The sequence below is a fragment of the Saccopteryx leptura genome, chromosome X, assembly GCF_036850995.1.
Source record: "Saccopteryx leptura isolate mSacLep1 chromosome X, mSacLep1_pri_phased_curated, whole genome shotgun sequence".
Taxonomy (NCBI): domain Eukaryota; kingdom Metazoa; phylum Chordata; class Mammalia; order Chiroptera; family Emballonuridae; genus Saccopteryx; species Saccopteryx leptura.
Window position 1 is genome coordinate 69,554,986 of NC_089516.1, and position 23,398 is coordinate 69,578,383.

The window sequence follows — 23,398 nt, forward strand, 5'->3', positions numbered from 1 at the left end:
TTTTTTCAAATTTTGGGTCCCAAAATTAATGTGCTTCTTATGCATGAGGTTGTCTTATATACAGGGAAATATGGTAACTCTTTATCAGATATATCACTGACAAATATGTTCTCCAATTCAGTGGATACCCTTTTCATTTTATTGATGGTTTCTTTTACTGTGTAAAATATTTATATGTAGTCCGAGGTAGTCCCATGTGTTTATTATTTTCCTTTGGTTCCCTCACCCAAGGATATATAACTAAAAAAAAATTCCTATGAGAAATGTCTGAAATTTTACCCCTTATGCTTATTTCTAAGATATTTATGGTTTCATGACTTAAATTTCAGTCTTTAATCAATTTTAATTCTTCTACATGGTGTAAGTTAGTGGTTTAGTTTCACTTGTTATACATATATTTGTCCAATTTCCCCTATACCATTTATTCAATATATTGTCTTACTCCATAGTATGTTCTTGAATCTTTTGTCAAATATTAATTGACCATAAAGGCAGAGATTATTTCTGTTGTTTCCATTCTGTTCTAATGATCTAAACTTGCCTGCTTAGTTCTAATACCATGCTGGGTTTTTTTGTTTTGTTTTGTTTTGTTTTGTTTTTTTACAGAGACAGAGGGAGAGAGCCAGAGAGAGGGATAAATAAGGACAGACAGACAGGAACAGAGAGAGATGAGAAGCATCAATCATCAGTTTTTTGTTGCAACACCTTAGTTGTTCATTGATTGCTTTCTCATATGTGCCTTGACTGTGGGCCTTCAGCAGATCGAGTAACCCCTTGCTCAAGCCAGCTTGGGTCCAAGCTGGTGAGCTTTGCTCAAACCAGATGAGCCTGTGCTCAAGCTGGTGATCTTGGGTCTTGAATCTAGGTCCTCCATGTCCCAGTTTGATGCTCTATCCAGTGCGCCACTGCCTGTTCAGGCCACGCTGTTTTTATTACTATGGTATTGTTATATAGTTTGATATCAAGTACAGTGGTACTTTGAGATACAAAAAGACCAATGTACAATTTTTTTCTAAGATACGAGCTGCAACTTGGTCCATATTTTTGTTTGAGATCCGAATGAAATTCTGAGATATGAGTTGTGATTCGGAAAGCTGCTGCTAGTTGGGGCATTGGCACACAGGTCCAGTATCAGCAGTTTGATATACAAGTTGACTGACTTAAAAGCTCGGTTACAGAACAAATTAATTTTTACTTCAAGGTACCAATGTAGTGTGAAAGCTTCAACCTTGCTTTTCTTTCCCAAGATTACTTACTGTTGGTTTTCAATATTTTTTTTTGTGCTTCCATGTAAATTTTTTAAATGTTTGCTCTAAATCTGTGAGTTACACCATTAGTATTAGAATAAAAATTGTGTTGAATCTGTAGATTGTTTTGGATAGTATGGATAGAGTAATTATATTAATTTTCTTAACCATGAACATGGTATATACTTCCACTTATTGTATCTTCATCAACTTTGTTTTTTAGTACCTTATAATTTTCTGAGTACATATTTTTTACCTACTTGATTAAATTTATTACTAGTTACATTTTTACAATAATAAATGGAATTATTTTTTTTCTCATGTTCTGATAGCTTATTATCAGTGCATAAAATACAACTGATTTCTGATACAATTTTTGTGTCTTGCTAAATTTCTAAATTTATTTATTAGAATGAGTGGTTTTTTGTTAGAATGTTTAAAGTTTTTATAGACAGTATCATATTATCAGCAAATAATGATAATTTTACTTTTGCCTTTTCAATTTGGATGCCTTTTATTTCTTTTTCTCATCTGATTTCTGTGGCTAAGACTACCAGTTCTACATTAAATAAGAGTGGTAAAAGTGGATATCCTTGTCTTGTTCTTGATCTTAAAGGAAACACTTCTTGTTTTTCCCATTGAGTATGATGTTGGCTCTGGGATGGCTCCATCTTCATGTGTACCTCTTGATGATTTCAGGCTTTGAACAGGGGCAAGCTCCCTAAAGATATAATCTTAATACTACACTACATTGTCTACATCTTCTATAAATAGGTTATTTTTTCTAATAAACGCAAGTTTCCAAATTTAGCATGCCATCTGCTTCCTGTCTGGACTCTTACCTATTAGGGGAGGTAATTTGATGCTTTTACAAGATCTGAAGATTTACTCTAAGAAGAGTGCTGCTCAAGAGTTTTGTCTCTGTTGAAAATAAAAGAAGGTTTAAAGTTCAGATATTGCAATAAAAGAGCATGGAATTAGGCAGAAAAATAATCTGTTTGATTAAATAATTTTAGTCACACCTGACCAGACGGTGGTACAGTGGATAAAGTGTCGAACTAAGACACGCAGGACCCAGGGTCAAAACTCCAAGGTCTCCGGCTTGAATGCAGGCTCATCTGGCTTGAGCATGGGCTCACCAGCTGAAGTGAGAGGTCACTGGCTTGAGTTTGGGATCATAGACATGACCCTATGGTCACTGGCTTGAGCCTAAAGGTTGCTGGCTTGAGCAAGGGGTCACTCACCCTGCTGTAGCCTCCCAGTTAAGGCACATATGAGAAAGAAATCATTGAACAACTAGGGAGCTGTGATGAAGAACTGATGCTTCTCATTTCTCTCCCTTCCTGTCTGTCTGACCCTATCTGTCCCTCTCTCTGACTCTCTCTCTCTCTGTCTCTGTCAAAAAAAATAATTTTAGTCTTAGTTGGTAAGATTATTAATAACATAATTTTGGTTAATATTTTCAAATATTAAAATTTAAAGGCTATGTAGGGAGGGTTTAGTTATGATGAGGAGAAGATATTTCAGTTCTGAAAACTGCAGTGGACCCCAGACTCCTACCATGCACCTCAGTGATGATACATGTGTCTTCTGATGGGACTCAGTTGCACTTGTCTTCTTATGTCTGCCCTTCCACATCCATCCTTACCTGATTAAGAACAATTTTCTAGTCCCAAAGCAGAAACTAAGAACATAATTTTCTCCTTTTGAATGAGTGAGCTTTTTAAAAGAAATTACAGACTTATAGGAATGAATAAAACTAACACAAGTTTTAAAGTCACCTTTGTCTAGACCAAGAGGAATAAAAAAAATTAAGCTTCTCTCACATTAGTATATAAAGATACATTCACCCCCATGTTCATTACATTATTTGTAGTGTACAAGACATGGAAACAACCAAAATGTCCCTTGGTAGAGGATTGGATAAAGAGGATGTGGTACATATAGACAATGGAATACTACTCAGACATAAGAAAGTATGACAACAACATGCAACATGATTGGACTTTGAGAACATTCTTCAGAGTAAAATCAGTAAATCAGAAAAAGCCAAAAACTGTATGATTTCACACATAGGTGGGATATAAAACTGAGACTCATGGACATAGATAAAAGTGAAGTGGTTACCAGGAGTAGGGTCATGTGGGGAGGGGTAGGGGAAGGGTATATAGAGGGACAAATACAAGGTGATGGAAAATGATTTGACTTTGAGTGATGGGTATACAACATAATCAACAGTTCAAATGCTGTGGAAATGTTTACCTGAAACTTATGTACTCTTATTGATCAAAGTTAATTTGATGAATTTAATTTTTTAAATAAATGTCTTTTTAAAAAGCTTTTTTCACTTTCACAAACTATAGAAAAGAAAAGAGAGTCTGTATTCCTTGGTTATAGAAAATAATTCCAAAAGAATTTTCTAGCAAAGATGACAACAATGTTTGACACCAAGAATGGGCCTAGTTATTTTAGGCTGCTCTATAGAGCAGGCCCTGGGTATAGCCATAGCTCTTATCAAGAACAGTCAGGTATTTACAACCTCAGTTGCTGGAGCTCTATTAATTCACCAGCTCTTTTCAATTACAATGCTAAAAGCCACTATTACATTTGAAATGTAGTGCTTGGGCCTTGATCAAACTTCTGCATTATAATCAAGCTGTGTTTGTCTATTTTTTATTTAAGATAAGCAGGATTTAAATCATTAAAAGAATGCTCTACTGACCAAAGGGCCAGGGTTCTATTAAAAATGGCATCTGCTTAGACATCTAATACCCCTAAAGGGGCAACCCTTATAATTACACACTCTACTATATACAGTATTCTAGCAAGATAATTATTGTATTCTCACCATTTAGCTTTTGTTCTGAGACCAGGGTATGGTTAAAGTAATCATCGGTTAATTTTAATCTGAGAAACTCTATACAGATCAATGGCTAATGGCAGAGTATTGGTAATTTGACTTACTTGTACATTCTCAGTCTGAGGAGGAAGAACATCTATAATATTAACTCTTGCTGTAGTAGACTAAAGTTATAGGGTGAGACAGGAAGATGAGAAATCTAGGAACATGAATGCTACCTTTTCGAGAGGTCATAAACAAGATTGTGTGTTAGGACAGGCCTGCTTAGATAAGGAGAATGCAAAAGGCTTGCCTGGAAATAACTAAAGGGAAAGCTGAAAAGATGTGTAGTATTAACTGGATGTTTGATAGGATTGATCTGAGAGAGAGAGAGAGAGATAGAGAGAGAGAGAGATCAGGGACACAGACAACTGTATGGTAATTGGTGGGGAGAAGATGGAGAGAGATGGAGGAGGAATAATAAGAAAAAAAAGTGGAGCAGTTCTGGAAGATGACAATAGCAAAGGTGGCTGAGAAGAAATGGTAAATAAACATATTACAGATGAGTAATTTGAAGGATCTGAGAGGCCAGATGTTATCTGGGTTATCTCTCAGAACTCTGAAGTCATCTACAGTAATGGCAGGAAAAAATACAGCAAATCACATGCCAATGTGTACAACAAAGCTTGAGAATTGACCAGAAATTTCAAGAAGTGATAGTAAAGAAAAGGTGTAGTAGTCAATATATTCAGATAACATGAGTCTAAAGCTAAAAGACTCCCCTATAGATATGGAGGAGCAAACAAATGTACTGGCTCATTAAATAATAGCTCCCTGCTGAGTTCATCCTCAATATTTTGAAGATAAAGTATTACAAATTCTCTCTGGAAGTCCAAGTTTCTTGTCATCTCCATTCGTGCTTACCTGAACTCCCCATTGAGTCTCTATCCCCACCCTAAGTATCAGAGGACAGGTCATCCTGAGACACTCTTGCCTGCATTCTCATGAGAAGCAGAAATATAGGCATTGCTTATTTAAGAGTATGTTGTATGGGGCTACATGAAATTAAATATGGCCAACTTGGAAGTTACTTCATATGCCAGAAATCTAGAGAGCCCCAGTTCTATGCAATTATTTGGGGGGGGATTTTTTGTCCTCAGAATCAGTGTAAAGAAATTAGAGGTTCCCTCTAATTTCACTCTCACTCAAGTGTCTACCAGAAGAACAGACCCTAAAGACAACTATTAAATATAAGGTGGTTTGCCTGGGCAAGACCTATTCTATAAATTTTATTTTTATTTTATTTATTCATTTTTAGAGAGAAGAGAGAGAGAGAGACAGAAAGGGAGAGAGAGGAGAGAGAGAAGGGGGGAGGAGCTGGAAGCATCAACTCCCATATGTGCCTTGACCAGGCAAGCCTGGGGTTTCAAACCGGCGACCTCAGCATTTCCAGGTCAATGCTTTATCCACTGCGCCACCACAGGTCAGGCTCAAGACCTATTCTAGTCACCCCAACCTGCATGGATTTATATGAGAGATGCCCACATGAAAAATATGTATTAACACAAAATAAAAGTAGCTGCAAAGAGGAGATGAAAGCCACAACTGGCATAACTTCAGAGCAAAGCTTCAAGCAGCTTGTTTCAGGCTGCAGCTTGCACTGCTAGGAGTAACAAGAAAAGGACAAATATAATTCAACAACTTTTTACTGCACTTGAAGGCCCCATGCCATGTATTGTGCTGCACACTGTGAATAACAAATAAAGGAATAAGTTGTCCTTGAATAAAAGAAGGCAAAGAAGAGACTAGCACCCATTCAATTTAATCAAAAACAGAAACTGATAAGTTCTACAATGGGAGAGGTATCCAAGAAGGATATTCAGCACTTGAGCTGGGGTAAGAAAAATGAATTGAATTTCCACACATACATATGAGGTAGAATGAACAGCCTGGATACATGCATGGAGTCAGGACAATGCAGAATACTGGGTATGTAGTGACAAATATATCAATAGAAAAAAATGAGGATAGATAATAACACTGATAGTTAATATTTGTAGGTCACTCACTAAATCCTAAGCATAGTGCTGAGAATGTATTATATAATAAATTATTTAATCTTCACAAAAAACCTATAAGATAGACTAATATGGTCATCATCATCCTCAATTGACAGTTCAGAAACTGAAGCCTATGGGAATTAATTAACTTGCTCAGTATCTCACAGCTAGTAAGTGGCAGAGCCAAAATTCAAATCCAGGCAATTTGTATCCAGACTGAAATCATGCCCAGAACCTCTCTATTATACTACCTTTCAAGAAAGGCTAGAAGAAGATCATGAAGAGCCTTGCATGCCAAGATAAGGATTTAGGACTTTATCTTGTCCTCTGTTTGATTCCTAGCAATAGAAGTCACTAGATGAGTGACTTGTGATAAGTTACTTCATTTATCTAAACTCTCATTTCTTTTATTTTATTTTTAAGTTAATTTTAATGGGGTAACAATCAATCAGGGTACATAGATTCAGAGAAAACATCTCTAGGTTATTTTGACATTTGATTTTGTTGCACACCCATCACCCAAAGTCATATAGTCTTCTGTCACCTTCTATCTGGTTTTCTTTGTGCCCCTCTCCTCTCCCATCCCCTCCCTAGCCATCCCCACCCCTGGTAACCACCAAACCCTTGTCCATGTTCCTGAGTCTCATTTTTATGTCCCACCTATGTATAGAATAATATATTTCTTAGTTTTTTCTGATTTACTTATTTCATTCAGTATAATGTTGTCAAGGTCCATCCATGCTGTTGTGAATGATCTGATGTCATCATTTCTTGTGGCTGAGTAGTATTTCATAGAATATATGTACCACCTCTTCTTTATCAATCATGTATTGAAGGGCTTTTTGGTTGTTTCCATATCTTGTCCTCTGTGAACAATACTGCAGTGAACATGGAGCTGCATGTGTCTTTACGTACCAGTGTTTTTGTGTTTTGGGGGTATATACACAGTAGAGGGATTGCTGGGTCATATGATAGTTCTATATTTAATTTTCTGAGGAACCACCATATTTCTCCCATAGTGCTTGTACTACTTTATATCCCCATCAACAGTGGATGAGGGTTCCTTTTTCTCCACAGCCTCTCCAACACTTGCTGTTACCTGTCCTGTGGATAATAGCTAATCTAACAGGTGTGAGGTGGTATCTCATTGTAGTTTTGATTTGCATTTCTCTAACAGCTAATAAAGATGGGCATCGTTTCATATATCTGTTGGTCATTTGTATTTCTTCTTGGGAGAAGTGTCTGTTTATGTCTTCTTCCCAGTTTTTTATTAAATTGTTTGCTTGTTTGTTGTTGAGTTTTATGAGTTCTTTGTATATCTTGGATATTAGGCCCTTATCTGTGTTGTTGTTTGAAAATATCATCTCCCATTTAGTTGGCTGTCTGTTTGTTTGGTTGTCAGTTTCTTTTGCTGTGCAATAGCTTCTTAGTCTGATGTAGTCCCATTCATTTATCTTTGCCTTCACTTCCCTTGCCTTTGGAGTCAAATTCATAAAGTGCTTTTTGTAACCAAGGTCCATGAGTTTAGTACCTATGTTTTCTTCTATGCAATTTATTGTTTCAGGCTTTATATTTAGGTCTTTGATCCATTTTGAATTAATTTTAGTACAAGGGGACGGGACAAACTGTAGTCTAGCTTCATTCTTTTGCATGTGGCTTTCCAGTTTTCCCAGCACCATTTGTTGAAGAGGGTTTCTTTTCTCCATTGTGTGTTGTTGGCCCCTTTAGCAAAAATTATTTGACCATATACATGTGGTTTTATTTCTGGGCTGTCTATTCTGTTCCACTGGTCTGAGTGTCTATTGTTCTGCCAATACCATGCTGTTTTGATTATCGTAGCTCTATAATATAATTTGAAGTCAGGTATTGTAATGCTCCCAGCTTTGTTCTTTTCCCATAGGATTGCTCTGGCTATTTGGGGTTTTTTATAGTTCCATATAAACCTGATGATTTTTGTTCCATTTCTTTAAAAAATGACAGTGGATTTTTGATGGGAATTGCATTAAATTTGTATATCACTTTGGGTAATATAATCATTTTGACTCTATTTATTCTTCTTATTCCAGAACAAGAAATATGTTTCCATTTCATTATATCTTTTTCGATTTCCCTTAACAATGCTTTGTAATTTTCATTGTATAGGTCCTTTCCATTCTTTGTTATGTTTATTTCAAGATATTTTATTTTTTATTTTTTGTTGCAACCATGAAGGGGACTGTTTTTTGAGCTTGTTTTCTGATGTTTCATTGTTGGCATATAAGAAGGCAATGGACTTTTGTATATTAATTTTGTATCCTGTGACCTTATTGTATTGGTTTATTGTTTCTAGTAGTCTTTTTGTGGAGTCTTTGGGGTTTTCGATGTATAGGATTATATCATCTGTAAAGTGAAATCTTTACTTCTTCTTTCCCCATGTGAATGTCTTTTATTTTTTCTTATGTCTGATTTCTCTGGCTGGAATTTCCAGCACTATGTTGAATAAGATTGGAATGAGTGGACAACCTTTTCTTGTTCCTGAGTTTAGGGAAAAAGTCCTCAGTTTTATGCCATTTAATATGATGTTAGCTAATGGTTTATCTTAGATGGCCTTTATTATGTTGAGATATTTTCCTTCTATACCCATTTTGTTACATGTTTTAAACATAAAATGATGTACTTTATTGAATGCCTTTTCTGCATTTATTGATAAGATCATATGGTTTTTGTTCTTTGTTTTGATGATATGGTGTATTATGTTAACCGTTTTATGTATGTTGAACCATCCTTGTGAGTTTGGGATGAATCCCACTTGATCATGATGAATGATTTTTTTAATGTGTTGTTGTATTCGATTTGCTAATATTTTGTTTAGTATTTTAGCATCTTTATTTATTAGAGATATTGGTCTGTAGTTTTCTTTTTTGTGTGTGTGTTGTCCTTGCCAGGTTTTGGTATGAGGGTTATGTTGGCCTCATAAAATGTGTTTGGCAGTATTACTTCTTCAATTTTTTGGAAGACTTTGAGTAGAATAGGAACTAAGACTTCTTTGAATGTTTGATAGAATTCACTAGTATAGTCGTCTGGCCCTAAACTCTTATTTCTGTGGAGGATTTTAATAGTTGTTTCTATTTCCTTCCTGCTTATGTGTTTGTTTAGGCTTTCTGCTTTTTCTTTACTCAGTCTAGGAAGATTGTATTGTTCTAGGAATTTATCCATTTCTTCTATATTTTTAAATTTGGTGGCATATAGTTTTTCATAGTATTCTACAATAATTCTTTGGGTATATCTATGCTATCTGTGTTGATTTCTCCTCTTTTATTTTGGATTTTGTTTATATGAGTCCTTTCTCTTTTTTCATTGGTGAGTCTTGCCAATGGTTTGTCAATTTTGTTAATCTTTTCAAAAGACCAGCTCCTGTTTTTATTAATTTTTCCTATACTTTTTCTGTTCTCTATTTCTTTTATTTCTGCTCTGATTTTTATTGTTTCCTTTCTTGTGCTGGTTTTGGGTTGTCTTTGTTCTTCTTTTTCCAGTTCCGTAAGATGTGAAGTTAAGTGGTTTACTTGGGATCTCTCTTGATTGTTCATATATGCCTGTAGTGATATGAACTTCCCTTTTATCACTGCTTTTGCTGCATCCCAGAGATTTGATATTTTGTATTGTTATTTTGTTTGCCTGTATGTATCTTTTGATCTCTGTGCTTATTTCTTCTTTGACCCACTCATTTTTTAAAAGTATGTTTTTTAGTTTCCACATTGCTGTGGATTTTTTTACCTCTTTTTTTTGCAGTTGAATTCTAGTTTCAAGGCTTTATGATCAGAAAATATGCTTGGTATAATTTCAATCTTTCTGAATTTGTTGATGTTATCTTTGTGGCCCAATATGTGGTAAATTATTGAGAATGTTCCATGTACACTAGAGAAAAATGTATACTCTGGCATTCTGGGATGAAATGTCTTGTAGATGTGTATCATATCCAATTGTTTTAGTGTTTCATTTAAGGCCAATATTTCTTTATTCATTTTCTGTTTGGATGAATGATCTAGAGCTGTCAATGGTGTATTGAGTTTTCCAAGTATGATTGTATTTTTGTCAGTTTTTGTTTATAGGTCAGTCAGTAGCTGTCTTATATATTTTGGTGCTCCTTGGTTTGGTGCTTATATATTAAAAAGTGGTATGTCTTCTTAATTTAGTGTCCCCTTTATCATTATGAAATGTGTGTTTTTTACTCTGATTACTTTTGTTGTCTTGTAGTCAGCATTATTAGATATGAGTATTGCTACACCTGCTTTTTTTTTTTTTTTTTTTTTTTTTTTGGATGTTATTTGCTTGGAGTATTGTTTTCCAACCTTTCACTTTGAATTTGTTTTTATCCTTGTAGCTTAGATGTGTTTTTTGTAGACAGCATACAGTTGGATTTTCTTTTTAATCTGTTCTGCTACTCTGTGTCTTTTTATTGGTGAGTTTAATCCATTTACGTTTAGTGTAATTATTGACATTTGAGGGTTTCTTATTGCCATTTTATATATTGCTTTCTGACAGGTTTGTATTTGGTTTGGTTCTCCTCTTTTATTTTTCTATCATTTGTTTGGTTATAATCCATACTTCTTTTCTCTGTTACTTCTTTTATCAAGCCATGTATATCTGTGTTGGTTTTTTCAGGGGTGGTTACCATTAAGTAATGGAAAGCATATATATCATGTACATTGTAGTTCATTATCTCATGAGTGCTTCTGCACTCCATCCTCCTTTGCTACTATTAATATTTGTCCTGCCCCCCCTTTTTTGTCACAGATTAATCTTGTTTTTATTGTGCTCTTGATGACACTTTTACTTGTAGTTGTTTTTTTGTTTGTTTGTTTGTTTGTGTGTGTTTCTGTGTCTGGTCAGAAAACCCCCTTTAGTAATTCCTGCAGTGGGGGTTTTCTGGTGATAAATTCCCTCTTCATTTCAGTATCTGTGAATGTTTTTCTTTCTCCTTCATATGTGAAGGATAGTTTTGATGGATATAGTATTCTTGGCAGGAAGTTCCTCTCTTTCAAAACTTTAAATATTAGGTTCCACTCTCTTTTAGCTTGTAGAGTTTCTGCTGAGAAATCTGTTGATAATTTAATGGGTCTTCCTTTTTATGTTGTATTCTTCTTTTCTCTGGCTGCCTTGAGAATTTTTTCTTTGTCATTGGTATGTGCCAATTTCATTAAGATGTGCCTTGGTGTAGGTTTGTTAGGATTAAGAGGACTTGGTGTTCTGTTTGCTTCTTGAATTCAAGTCTTCAGTTCTTTCCATGGGCTTGGGAAGTTCTTGTCTATTATTTGTTTGAATATGTTCTCCACTCCATTTTCTCTCTCTTCTCCTTCTGATATACCCATTACTTTTATCTTGCTCTTTCTGATGGAGTCAGACAATTCCCGTAGAGCTATCCAACTTTTTTTTTAATTTATGAGTCTCTCTCCTCTTCTCTCTGTAACACTTCTAGTTGTCTGTCTTCTATGTCACTAATTCTCTCCTCTATCTGGCCTGTTCTATTGGCTAAGCTTGTTATATCGTTTTTCAGTTTATGAATTGAGTTTTTCATATGTTTGATTCATTTTCATAGTTTCAATTTTCTTGGTGAAGTATTTTTTCTGTTCATTAAATTGTTTTTTGAGCTCCCTAAATTGCTTTTCTTTACTTTCTTGTATGTTTCTGGGTATTTTTAGGACTTCAATTTTATATTCTCTGTCATTTACCTCCAAGGTTTCTAAGCTATTTAAATTTTTTGTATCCATGATATTCAATTTCTTTTTCTTTAATGGCATTAGAGAGTTGTATTATTAATAACACTAATAAGAGTTGATAAATATTCTTTGAGAAAATGCAGTGAAAAACTGAAAATTCTATTGTGCTAAGTGGAACAAAGATATCTATCTATAATGGAAGGCCTAAGTAGGGGGGGGGGAGTGACAAAGAGGCAAAAAAAAAAAAAAAAACAAGGCTAGAACCCACAAAATGCCACAAGGAAAAAATTTGGATCAAGAATAAAATAATTTGCCCTGGCCGGTTGGCTCAGCGGTAGAGCGTCAGCCTGGCGTGCGGGGGACCCGGGTTCGATTCCCAGCCAGGGCACATAGGAGAAGCACCCATTTGCTTCTCCACCCCTCCGCCGCGCTTTCCTCTCTGTCTCTCTCTTCCCCTCCCGCAGCCAAGGCTCCATTGGAGCAAAGATGGCCCGGGCGCTGGGCATGGCTCTGTGGCCTCTGCCTCAGGCGCTAGAGTGGCTCTGGTCGCAATATGGCGACGCCCAGGATGGGCAGAGCATCGCCCCCTGGGGGGCAGAGCACCGCCCCTGGTGGGCGTGCCGGGTGGATCCCGGTCGGGCGCATGCGGGAGTCTGTCTGACTGTCTCTCCCTGTTTCCAGCTTCAGAAAAATGAAAAAAAAAAAAAAAAAAAAAAAAGAATAAAATAATTTGTTTGTAAATGATGGGCAAATGAGAGAAATAGTGTAAGAGAAGAGAAAAAGAGAAAAAAGAAAAAAATACCATGAAAAATGAAAATTCTATTGTATTAAGTGGCACAAAAACTATAATAGAGAGCCGGAGTTGGGGGAAACACTAAAGAGATAAAAAGCGAAGTAAAAAGCACATAAAATGCTATAAAGAAAAAATTTGAATCCAGAATAAAGTAATTTGTTTGTGGGTGAGATTTGAATAAGAGAAAAAGTGAAAGAGATAAGAAAAAAAAAGAGAGAGAGAGAGAGAAAAAAAATTGATTTAAGTTTTTCTGGAATATAACATTCATTAAAAAAAGAATGAAAAATGTAACACCTATGGGTAATAACGTTGAAAATGAAAAGAAAAGAATAAAATGACTAAGGTGGAAGGAAAAAAAAGAAAACAGAAAGATGAAAAAAATGTAAAAAGTTATAAAGACTGAATTTTTTCTGGTTTTGAGACATTATCTTCATCTACTACTTTCAAATTTCTGCCCTTTTACATCTACCAAATTGTCTCACCCCTCAGCTTCTAGTAACAACCACTGTACTTGCTGTTTTGTGAGTTTGGCTTTTTAAATTACTTTAATTGATATCACACAAAAAGTTTCTTTTTCTGTTTGGTTTATCTCACTAAGATAATGCTCTCAAGGACCATCCATGTTATCTCAAATGGCAGGATATTTTTTCTGCTCATAAATGAATAATATTCCATTATATATTTTTGAATTAGATAAACTATTTATTTTATTATTCAGAATAAGTATAATGCTGCATGTGTTTCTTTACTCAATTTTATTTATACATTGATTTTTCAAAAAGAATTTAGATAGTTATGTGAAAATTTTAGCATTTACATTATAAAGACTGAGAGCCAACAGTGGTAGGTACTAAGAAAAGCTGTATTTTGCCATGGATTGTAACTTAAAGTTTTATCAAATTGCTTTTATTTTTTTAACGTTTTTATTTTTTAATGTTTTCTTAAAAATGATTGTTAATATTATATTAGTTCAATATTATATTAATTTCAGATGTACAGCATAATGATCAGACATTTGTACACCTTATACTGGTAAGTCTAGTACCCTTTGACACCATACATATAACTTTTGTGATATTATTGATTATATTTCCTAAACTGTACTTTACGTTGCTATGATATTTTTCTAATTCTCAGTCAGTACTTTTTAATCCCTTCATATTTTTATTCAGATTCCCAACTTTCCTTCTATCTGGCAAGCATCAGTTTGTTCTCTATCTATGAACTTGTTTCTGTTTTGTTTATTTAATCTTTTTAAATTCTACATATAAGTGAAATAATATGGCATTTGCCTTTCTCTTTTGACTTATTTCACTTAATATAATGCCCTCTAGACCTATTCATGTTTCAAAAATGATAAAATTTCACTTTTTTATGGCCAGATAATATAACACTTCTTTATCTATTCATCTTTTGATTGGACCATTTAATCTATGTGCAATTAAATTAATTATTGATAGGTATGTAATGATTGTCATTTTATTGTTTTCTGATTGTTTTTGTAGTATTTCTCTATTCCTTTTTTTTAAACTTTTAATCATTTTTTAATTTTTCAATTAAAATTGACATACAATTTTATATTTGTTTCACATGCATAACCAGTGATTAGACATTATATAATTTACTAAGTGATCATTCTGATAAATATCATACAAATCTGCAACCATACACAGTTATTAGATTATTGACTCTATTCCTCATGCTGTACTTTACATTCATTCCCATGACTATATTGTAACTACCTATTGGTACTCTCAATTTAGGCACCTTTTCCATCTATTTCCCTAACCCCCATTCATTTGGCAATGAATGTTCTCTGTTTCTCTGAGTTTGTATCTGTTCTGTTTGTTTATTTATTTTAATGTTTTTGATTTATTTGTTGATAGATATATATTTGTTGCCACTTTCTTGTTCTTAATTTTTACCTTTATTTCTTCTTTTTAAACCTTTATTTAAAAAATTAAAGTTAATGAGGTGACAATGATCAACAGAAGTACAAACTTTCCATGTAAACATAACTATAGCATTGAACTGCTGATTGCATTGTGTGGCTATCACCCAAAGTAAATAATTTTTACTCTTTACTCCTTTCCCCACTCCTCCCCTTAGACCCTTTTCCCCTGGTAAACAGTTTACTTTTATCTACGTCCATGAGTCTCAGTTTTATATCCCATCTATGTGTGAAATCATACAGTTCTTAGCTTTTATGAAAAATATAACAAAAATACTCCAAAATCTTGACAAAAATAAAACAAATGACTACATTGAAAAATGGGGAAAACAGCTTAACAGACAATTCACTAAAGAATATACACAGATGGCAAGAAACAAATAAAAATATGATTTACAAAGAAAATGTAAATTAAAATAACAGTAACTTTCTACCACATACTTACTATAGAACATTGACAACAGCAAATGCTGCCAAAGATGTGGAGAAACAGAAAATCTCATTTTGTTTTTTTTGTATTTTTTCTGAGGTGAGAAGCAGGGAGGCAGACAGATAGACTCCCACATGCACCTGACTGGGATCCATCCAGCATGCCCACCAGGGGGCAATGCTCTGCCCATCTGGGGTGTTACTCCGTTGCAACCAGAGGCATTCTAGCACCTGAGGCAGAGGCTATGGAGCCGTCCTTAGTGCCTGGGCCAACTTTGCTCCAATGGAGCCTTGGCTGTGGGAAGGGAAGAGACAGAGAGAAAGGAGAGGGGGAAAGGTAGAGAAGCAGATGGGTGCTTTTGCTGCATTCCCTGGCCAGGAATCGTGCCTGGGACTTCCATATGCCAGCTGACATTCTACCACTGAGCCAACCGGCCAGGGCCAGAAAATCTCATTTTTAATGCGGGAAATATAAATGGTACAAGTTTAGAAGAGAATTTGATACATTCTTACAAAGTTAAACATAGTTCAGAAAAATGGCAACAAATGTTATTTCTGAGTTTTCTAACACACACACACACACACACACACACACACACACACACACACACACACAACTAAGTATTCATGGCCAAGACATGATGGATAAAATCTTAGAATACAAGAGTGAATTTGAAGAACTCCCTGCATCACAGAGACCAAGACAATGCATTAGGGATAGGGATAATAGCTATATGCTGACTGTATTGCCTTTCCCCAATGTCAGTATAGCACCACATCAAGAGGTCTCCCTTGACCCTATGGTTCCTCCAGTGGGATCCTAGGGTAAATATTCAGCTCTCCCAAAATTGTAGGTCAGTTTTTTGGAGCCCCCACTCAAGTCTTATACTATAAAGATTATGAGTAAATATGTAGGGCTTAATTGCTGGAAATATGACTGTTACAGAAAAGGGGGGAGGGGTTTGCAACAACCAGAAATATATAAATTATGTAAAATATAACAAAAATAATCTAAGGCCCTGGCCGGTTGGCTCAGCGGTAGAGCGTCGGCCTGGCGTGCGGGGGACCTGGGTTCGATTCCCAGCCAGGGCACATAGGAGAAGCGCCCATTTGCTTCTCCACCCCCACCCCCTCCTTCCTCTTTGTCTCTCTCTTCCCCTCCCGAAGCCGAGGCTCCATTGGAGCAAAGATGGCCCAGGCGCTGGGGATGGCTCCTTGGCCTCTGCCCCAGGCGCTAGAGTGGCTCTGGTCGCGGCAGAGCGACGCCCCGGAGGGGCAGAACATCGCCCCCTGGTGGGCAGAGCGTCGCCCCTGGTGGGCGTGCCAGGTGGATCCCGGTCGGGCGCATGCGGGAGTCTGTCTGACTGTCTCTCCCCGTTTCCAGCTTCAGAAAGAAAAAAAATAATCTAAAATGTGAGGAAAGGAGAAATAAAAATATAAAGTTTAGAAATTTATTGAAGTTAATTTATCAGTTTCAAATAAAATACTATAATTTTAAGATATTTTATTTTTTTAAAAAACGTCTTTTTTTTAATATTTTTTATTTATTGATTTTTTAGAGAGAGAGGAGTGAGAGAGAGAGACAGAGAGAGAGAAGGGGGAGGAGCAGGAAGCATCAACTCCCATATGTGCCTTCACCAGGCAAGCCCAAGGTTTCGAACTGGCAACCTCAGTGTTCCAGGTCGACGCTTTATCCCACTGCGCCACCACAGGTCAGGCTAAGATCTTTTATGAAAGCCTCAGTACAACCACAAGGAGGAACCCTGTAGCAAATACACAGAGGAGTGTAAAAAGAACTCAAAGTATATTGATAACAAAATGCAACAAAACACACACACAAAAAGAAAACAGAAGAACTAACAAAGAACAGTGGATTTACAAAACAGCCAAAAGACAATTAACAAAGTGGAAAGTAGCAAGGGAGCAGGGGCGAGAGCACGTGTGTTCTTGTCTCTTTGCACCACTCAGACACAATAAAGATCTGGATCTCTGACCACTTGTGGGAAACTGTTATAACAGCTGCAATGCAGAAATACCTGAACCCTCGAAACCCAAGCATGGTTAAAGTTGATGTATTAGACAGATAGATAGATCCTTCTGGAAAGTTGCATAGCCATAGACCAGCGGTTCTCAACCTGTGGGTCGTGACCCACAGGTTGAGAATCGCTGCCATAGACGGACTTCTCAGCACAAAGAGGGGACTGCCTTCCATTGTGAAATCTCTTATCCGTACAGCAAAAACCAAAACACATGTGCAAGGACATTGTGTAGTTGATCCTGTAGAGAAAACAATGGAACTTAAATCTACTAATATTTCATTTACAAGTACTGTTGCAGGACTCAGAAAGAAACTATTTTAACTAAAGAGGCCATGATCACTGTGAAGAGAATTCAGTCTTAGTAGTCATTTGAAGGGCTGAAGGAAAGTGCAGTATCTTCAAAAGCTAATAAAAGCTGAGAAGAAATGAAATGAGAAATACATAAATTAAATTCTGAGAATGAAGAATTAGTGGTTTCAGTAAGAGGGAGCATAAGGACACTGATGGCAGCAGCAGCATTTGTAGAAAAATGATAGAAGTTGGTATGCAAGACCCAGTTTCCTAGATCTCTTTAGTTGCCATTATATTTATTTGTTATTTAAAAATACAACTAGCCTGACCAGGCAGTGGCGCAGTAGATAGAGCATTGAACTGGGACACAGATGACCCAGGTTCGAGAACCCGAGGTTGCCAGCTTGAGCACGGGCTCATCTGGTTTGAGCAAGGCTCACCAGCTTGAGCCCAAGGTAGCTGGCTTGAGCGAAGGGTCACTAAGTCTGCTGTAGCCCTCCGGTCGAGGCACATATTAGAAAGCAATCAATGAACAACTAAGGAGACTAAGGGGCCTCAATGAAGAATTGATACTTCTCATCTCTTTCCCTTCCTGTCTGTCTGTCCCTATCTGACTCTCTGTGTCTCTGTCACTAAAATAAATAAATAAATAAATAAATAAATAAATAAATAAATATAAAAATACAACTATATTTTAAGTAGGTTTTTAATAAGCTGAAGAAAGGTTATGTGACTTGTTCAAAATAAAGAAGTACAAGGGTTTCTAAATAAAAGGGAATAATCTGAAATTATTAGTGTTGTTTGAAATGACTGCCTGGTTTTGAAGATTCCAGTATTTATTTGACCATTTAATGACTTATGAAAATGGTGTTAGCATATTAAATTTTATTTAGATAGAATTTTAAAGCTTTTCATGTATTAAAAGTTTACTTGGCTTTGGGTCAACCCTAGAACAAAGCAGCACCTCTAAAGAGACACAACTGTCCTGCTGCTGTAAACTTCAAGAGGAAACTGACTTTCAAAGGACAAATTGTATAATTTTAAAAGATATATTAATTTGTGTATAATACCTTGCTTTTCTTTAAACTACCATTAAAACCCACAGTGTTTTAATTTGGTACTTAAATGACAATTTGGAGTGAAAATTATCACACAGAGGTACAGTATTGATATGCCAAAGTTTTGTAACTTAGTTAAAGTATTACCTTTCTTGAATTTGTACTTTATAAGTTAGTATGCCATATCATGGGCTGGTGATGTTATCTAAAAAATAAGTTATTACTAGAAATTTCAGCATGCTAAACATAAAAGGAAGAATAGCTGTTCATATCTTTTAGCATTTCACATTTGTCTAAGTTATAAATAGGTATGTGTCAAAATCATGGATCTGGGCCCTGGCCGGTTGGCTCAGTGGTAGAGCGTCGGCCTGGCATGCAGGAGTCCTGGATTCGATTCCAGGCCAGGGCACACAGGATAGGCACCCATCTGTTTCTCCACCCCTCCCCCTCTCCTTCCTCTCTGTCTTTCTCTTCTCCTCCCACAGCTGAGGCTCCATTGGAGCAAAGTTGGCCCGGGCATTGAGGATGGCTCTGTGGCCTCTGCCTCAGGTGCTAGAATGCCTCTGGTTGCAACAGAGCGATGCCCCAGATGGGCAGAGCATTGCCCCCTGGTGGGCATGCTGGGTGGATCCCGGTCAGGCGCATGCGGGAGTCTGTCTGACTGCCTCCCTGTTTCAAACTTCAGAAAAATACCCCCCCCAAAATCATGGATCTGTAATTGCTAAAACATGGTATCTCAGGTTACTGGAATATAATTGCTTTTTAAAATAATTGTGACCACGAAACATTTTTTTTTTTACATGAGGAGCTATACATCACTTGAAATTATTCAAATTATGTTTTTATTTTATGCATAAATCCCATGTACTCAATGTTTTTATTAATATAGTGCCACTGTGGGGTGTGGAAGTAGTAGGAAAGAAAAAAAAACTAAGAAGGAAAAAAAATTGACCAAAACTAATTACTACATAAATTGCTTTGCAACTTTTATTTTTGGGAAATCTTCATTTTGGATCCCAAAAGGAAGCTAAATACTTAAAAACAATGCAGTAAGTGTATTTTGCTTCATATTTTGTAGCAGTTAATTATCAATCAGTAAAACATATATTTAATGTTTTGCAATTGTTATTTTGTAGAATATTTTTGTTAAAAGGTCATTAACTCCTGTCTTTATTTTGCAGTGCTTAATGCAATAAACTTCTACTCAGTTTTCCTATAAAAGAAATCAGACAATATATGTACATAAACCAAAGAAATTCTATAGCATACCAAACTACTAAAAATTGGTGTTTTTTTGCCTGACCTGTGCTGGTGCAGTGGATAAAGTATCAACCTAGGATGCTGAGGTCACTGGTTCAAAACCCTGGGCTTGCCTGGTCAAGGCACATATGGGAGTTGATGCTTCCTGCTCATCCCCCTGTTCTCTCTATCTCTTCCCCCCCCCACTCACTAAAAGTGAATAAATATAATTTAGAAATATATAAAAATTGGTGTTTTGTTCTGAAATATTGTTCATTTTAAGACTTCTTAGGATATTTGGCATCTAAGACCTGTGTGATTGTGTTATCCAGTGTCACCCCAATAAATTTAATTAAAAAGATATAGTACATATATACAACAGGATACTACTCAGCCATAAAAAATGATGATATATTGCCATTTATGACAACATGGATGGACCTTGAGAATGTTATACTAAGTAAAATTAATAAATCAAAAAAAGCTAAGAACTCTATAATTTCACACTTAGGTGGGATATAAAACTAAGACTCATGGACATAGATAAAAATGAAGTGGTTACCAGGGGGAGGAAAGTAAAGAGGGACAAATATACATGATGGAAAATGATTTGATTTTGGGCGATGGGCACACAATGAAATCAACATTTCAAATGCTATAGAAATGTTTACCTGAAACCTACATACTCTTATTGACCAATGTCACCCTAATAAATTTAATTTCTAAGTAATAGAAAAAATACTTTTTAGGGCATTTGTAAAAGCAAGTGAAATTTAACAAGTTTTTTATTTTTTTGTAACAAAAGATGGTTTTTACAATTGAAATAATATTTCAGGTAAACAAAACATTGCTAAGTACTGACATTTAATAAAAAGTTGCCTTGTATAATTTCTGTAAATTATACTTGTTCTGAAAAAGGTGTAATGAATGCCCTTATGGTAAAGAATTCTTAACAAGAACAACAAAATAGCAATAGTAAGTTCTTACCTATAAGTAATTACTTTAAATGTAAATAAATTCAATTCTTTAAAAAAATATATAGAATGGCAGAATGGATTTTTAAAAGATCCTACAAGAGACTCATTTTAAGCTTATAAGCACACACAGATTGAGAGATAGGAGATGGAAAGAGTATTTCAAGAAATAGTGACTACAAAAAATAAGGATAGTTATATTAGGCAAAACTGACTTTTAATTAAAATAGCAAAAAGAGATAAGAGGTTATTATATAATAAAAAGGGGGAAAATAAGAAAGGGATCATCCATCAAGAAGATATGACAATTGTAAATATGTATGTACCCAAAATTAGAACACATAAATATATAAAGGAAAAAGTAACAGAGCTAAAGAAGAAACAAATAGCAATACAATGATAGTTGAAGAATTTAATACTACATTCAACAATGGATAAATTATCCACACAGAGAATCAATAAGGAAACAGTTTATTCTAACAATGCTATCAAACAAATATAACTAACAGATGCATACAAAACATTTTATCTGACAAAAGTAAAATATACATTCTTTTCAAGAGTATATAAACCATTTTTATATACAAGACAGAACATCTGTTAAGCTACAAAGTAAATCTTAGCAAAATCAAGAAGATTAAAATCACACCAAGTATCTTCTCTGGCCACAGAAGTATGAAACTAAAAGTCATTAACAATAAGAAATTTTTAAAAATCACAAAAAACCCCATAAAATTTAAACATTATTCTTAACAATTAATGAATTAACTACAAATTAAAGGAGAATTGAAATTATAGGGGAATAAATGGTGATGGAAGGAGCCTTAATTGGGGTGATGAATACACAATGAAGTATACAGATGATATGTGGGAGATTTATGCACCTGAAGTCTGTATAAGTTTGTTAACCAGTGTCACTTCAGTAAACTCAACAAAAAGCTTTAAAAAAAAGTGTCTTGAAATGAACATAATGAAAACAAAATACCGAAACTTATGGGATACAGCAAAAGCTATTCAAAGAAGTAAGTTCATAGCAATAAATGTCTACATTAAGGAACAAGAAATATCTCAAGTAACCAATCTAAATCTAAGCCTCAATGAATTACAAAATAGAAGAGTAAACTCAACTCAAATTTAGCAGAAATAAGAAAATAATAAAGATGAGAATAGATATACATAAATCATAGAACAAGAAGCAGTAAAAAAAAAAACCTTAATAAAATTAAGGGTTGTCTTTTTTTTTGGAAAAGAAAAACAAAATTAACAAATTTTACCTAGAAAAAGGAAAAAAGACAGAAAAGCCAAATCAACAAAACTATAAAGTAAAAGACATTGGATCTCACACCACAGAAACATAAAAAGATTATATGATGCTACCATTAACAATTGCATGGCAACCCCCCCCCCGAAAGAAACAAATAAACAAACAAACAAAAACCTATACCAGATAGGCTAGAGGGGAAAATATCTTTGAAACATACAACCTACCAAAACTGAATTAAACAAATGGATTACTACTATGGAGATTGAATGATTAATAAAAAAAAAATCTCCCAATAAAAAATCCCAGGAGCAGATTTCTTCACTGGTGAATTTTACTAAAAACATTTTTTTTAAAATAACACAATTGTTTTCAATCTATTCCAAAAAGTCAAATATCAGGGAACATTTCTAAATTCATTTTAAGGGGACTGAATTACCCTTATAACAAGGATAGGAAAGGCCATTGAAAGAAAAGAAACATATAGGCCAATCAATATCCCTGATGATAATGCAAATTTAACATTAATACACATTCATACTAAATTCAGCAGCACATTAAAATTACTATTTAGCATTATGAGGTAAGATTTATTCATAGAATACATGGATGATTCACATATACAAATCAGTAAATGTGATACACACATTAATGAAATTAAAGGGAAAAATATCACAATTTTCTCAATAGAGTCAGAAAACACATCTGATGAAATTCAATATCTGTTCATCGTAAAAACTCTTAGTAAATTAGGTATAAAAAAAAGAAGTACCTCAACATAACAGAGACCATATATGACAAGTACACAGTTAACAACATACTCAATGATAAAACTTTGAAAAATTTATTTTTAAGATTACAAACAAGATAACTGTGCCCACTATTGCCACTTCTATTCTGCATAATAACGAGAAGTCCTAGCCAGAGCAATCAAGAAAAAAAAAACAAAACTCAAAACCAGAAATAAATGGTCTCAGAATTAGAAAAAAAGGAGTACAATTGACTACTTGCAGATTAAATAATTTTTTTTAGATTAAATAATTTTACATAGAACATTATAAAGACTCCACCAAAAAATTGTTAGGCCTAATCAACAAATTCAGTAAGATTTCAGGATAAAAAAATAATATAAAAATAAGTAACATTTTTTATAAACTGACAACAAATTATTATAAAAATCAACTTTATTTATAATACCATCAAAAACATTAAATATTCAGAAATAAATTTAACCAGGAAGGTGAAAGATATCAACTCTGATATCTATAAAATATTGATAAAAAGTGAAGAACATATAAATAAATGGAAAGATATCCCATATTTATGGATTAGAAGAATTAATATTGTTAAAATGTCTAGGCTACCCAATGTAATGTATATATTCAGTGCAATCTTCAACAAGATTCCAATGACAATTTTTACAGAAGTAGAAAAATAAAAACAATTCTAAAATTCATATGGAACCACAAAATACCCTAAATAGCCAAAAACAGTTCTGAGAAAGAAGAAAGAAGCAGGTGG

General features: G+C 34.8%; 1 pseudogene; it reads left to right on the plus strand.

Annotated features, from left to right (window-relative positions):
• LOC136386366 (PRELI domain containing protein 3B pseudogene) overlaps nt 1–17,587 on the plus strand; it is a 149,007-nt pseudogene extending 131,420 nt beyond the window's left edge.
• Nucleotides 17,588–23,398: the final 5,811 nt, after the last annotated feature.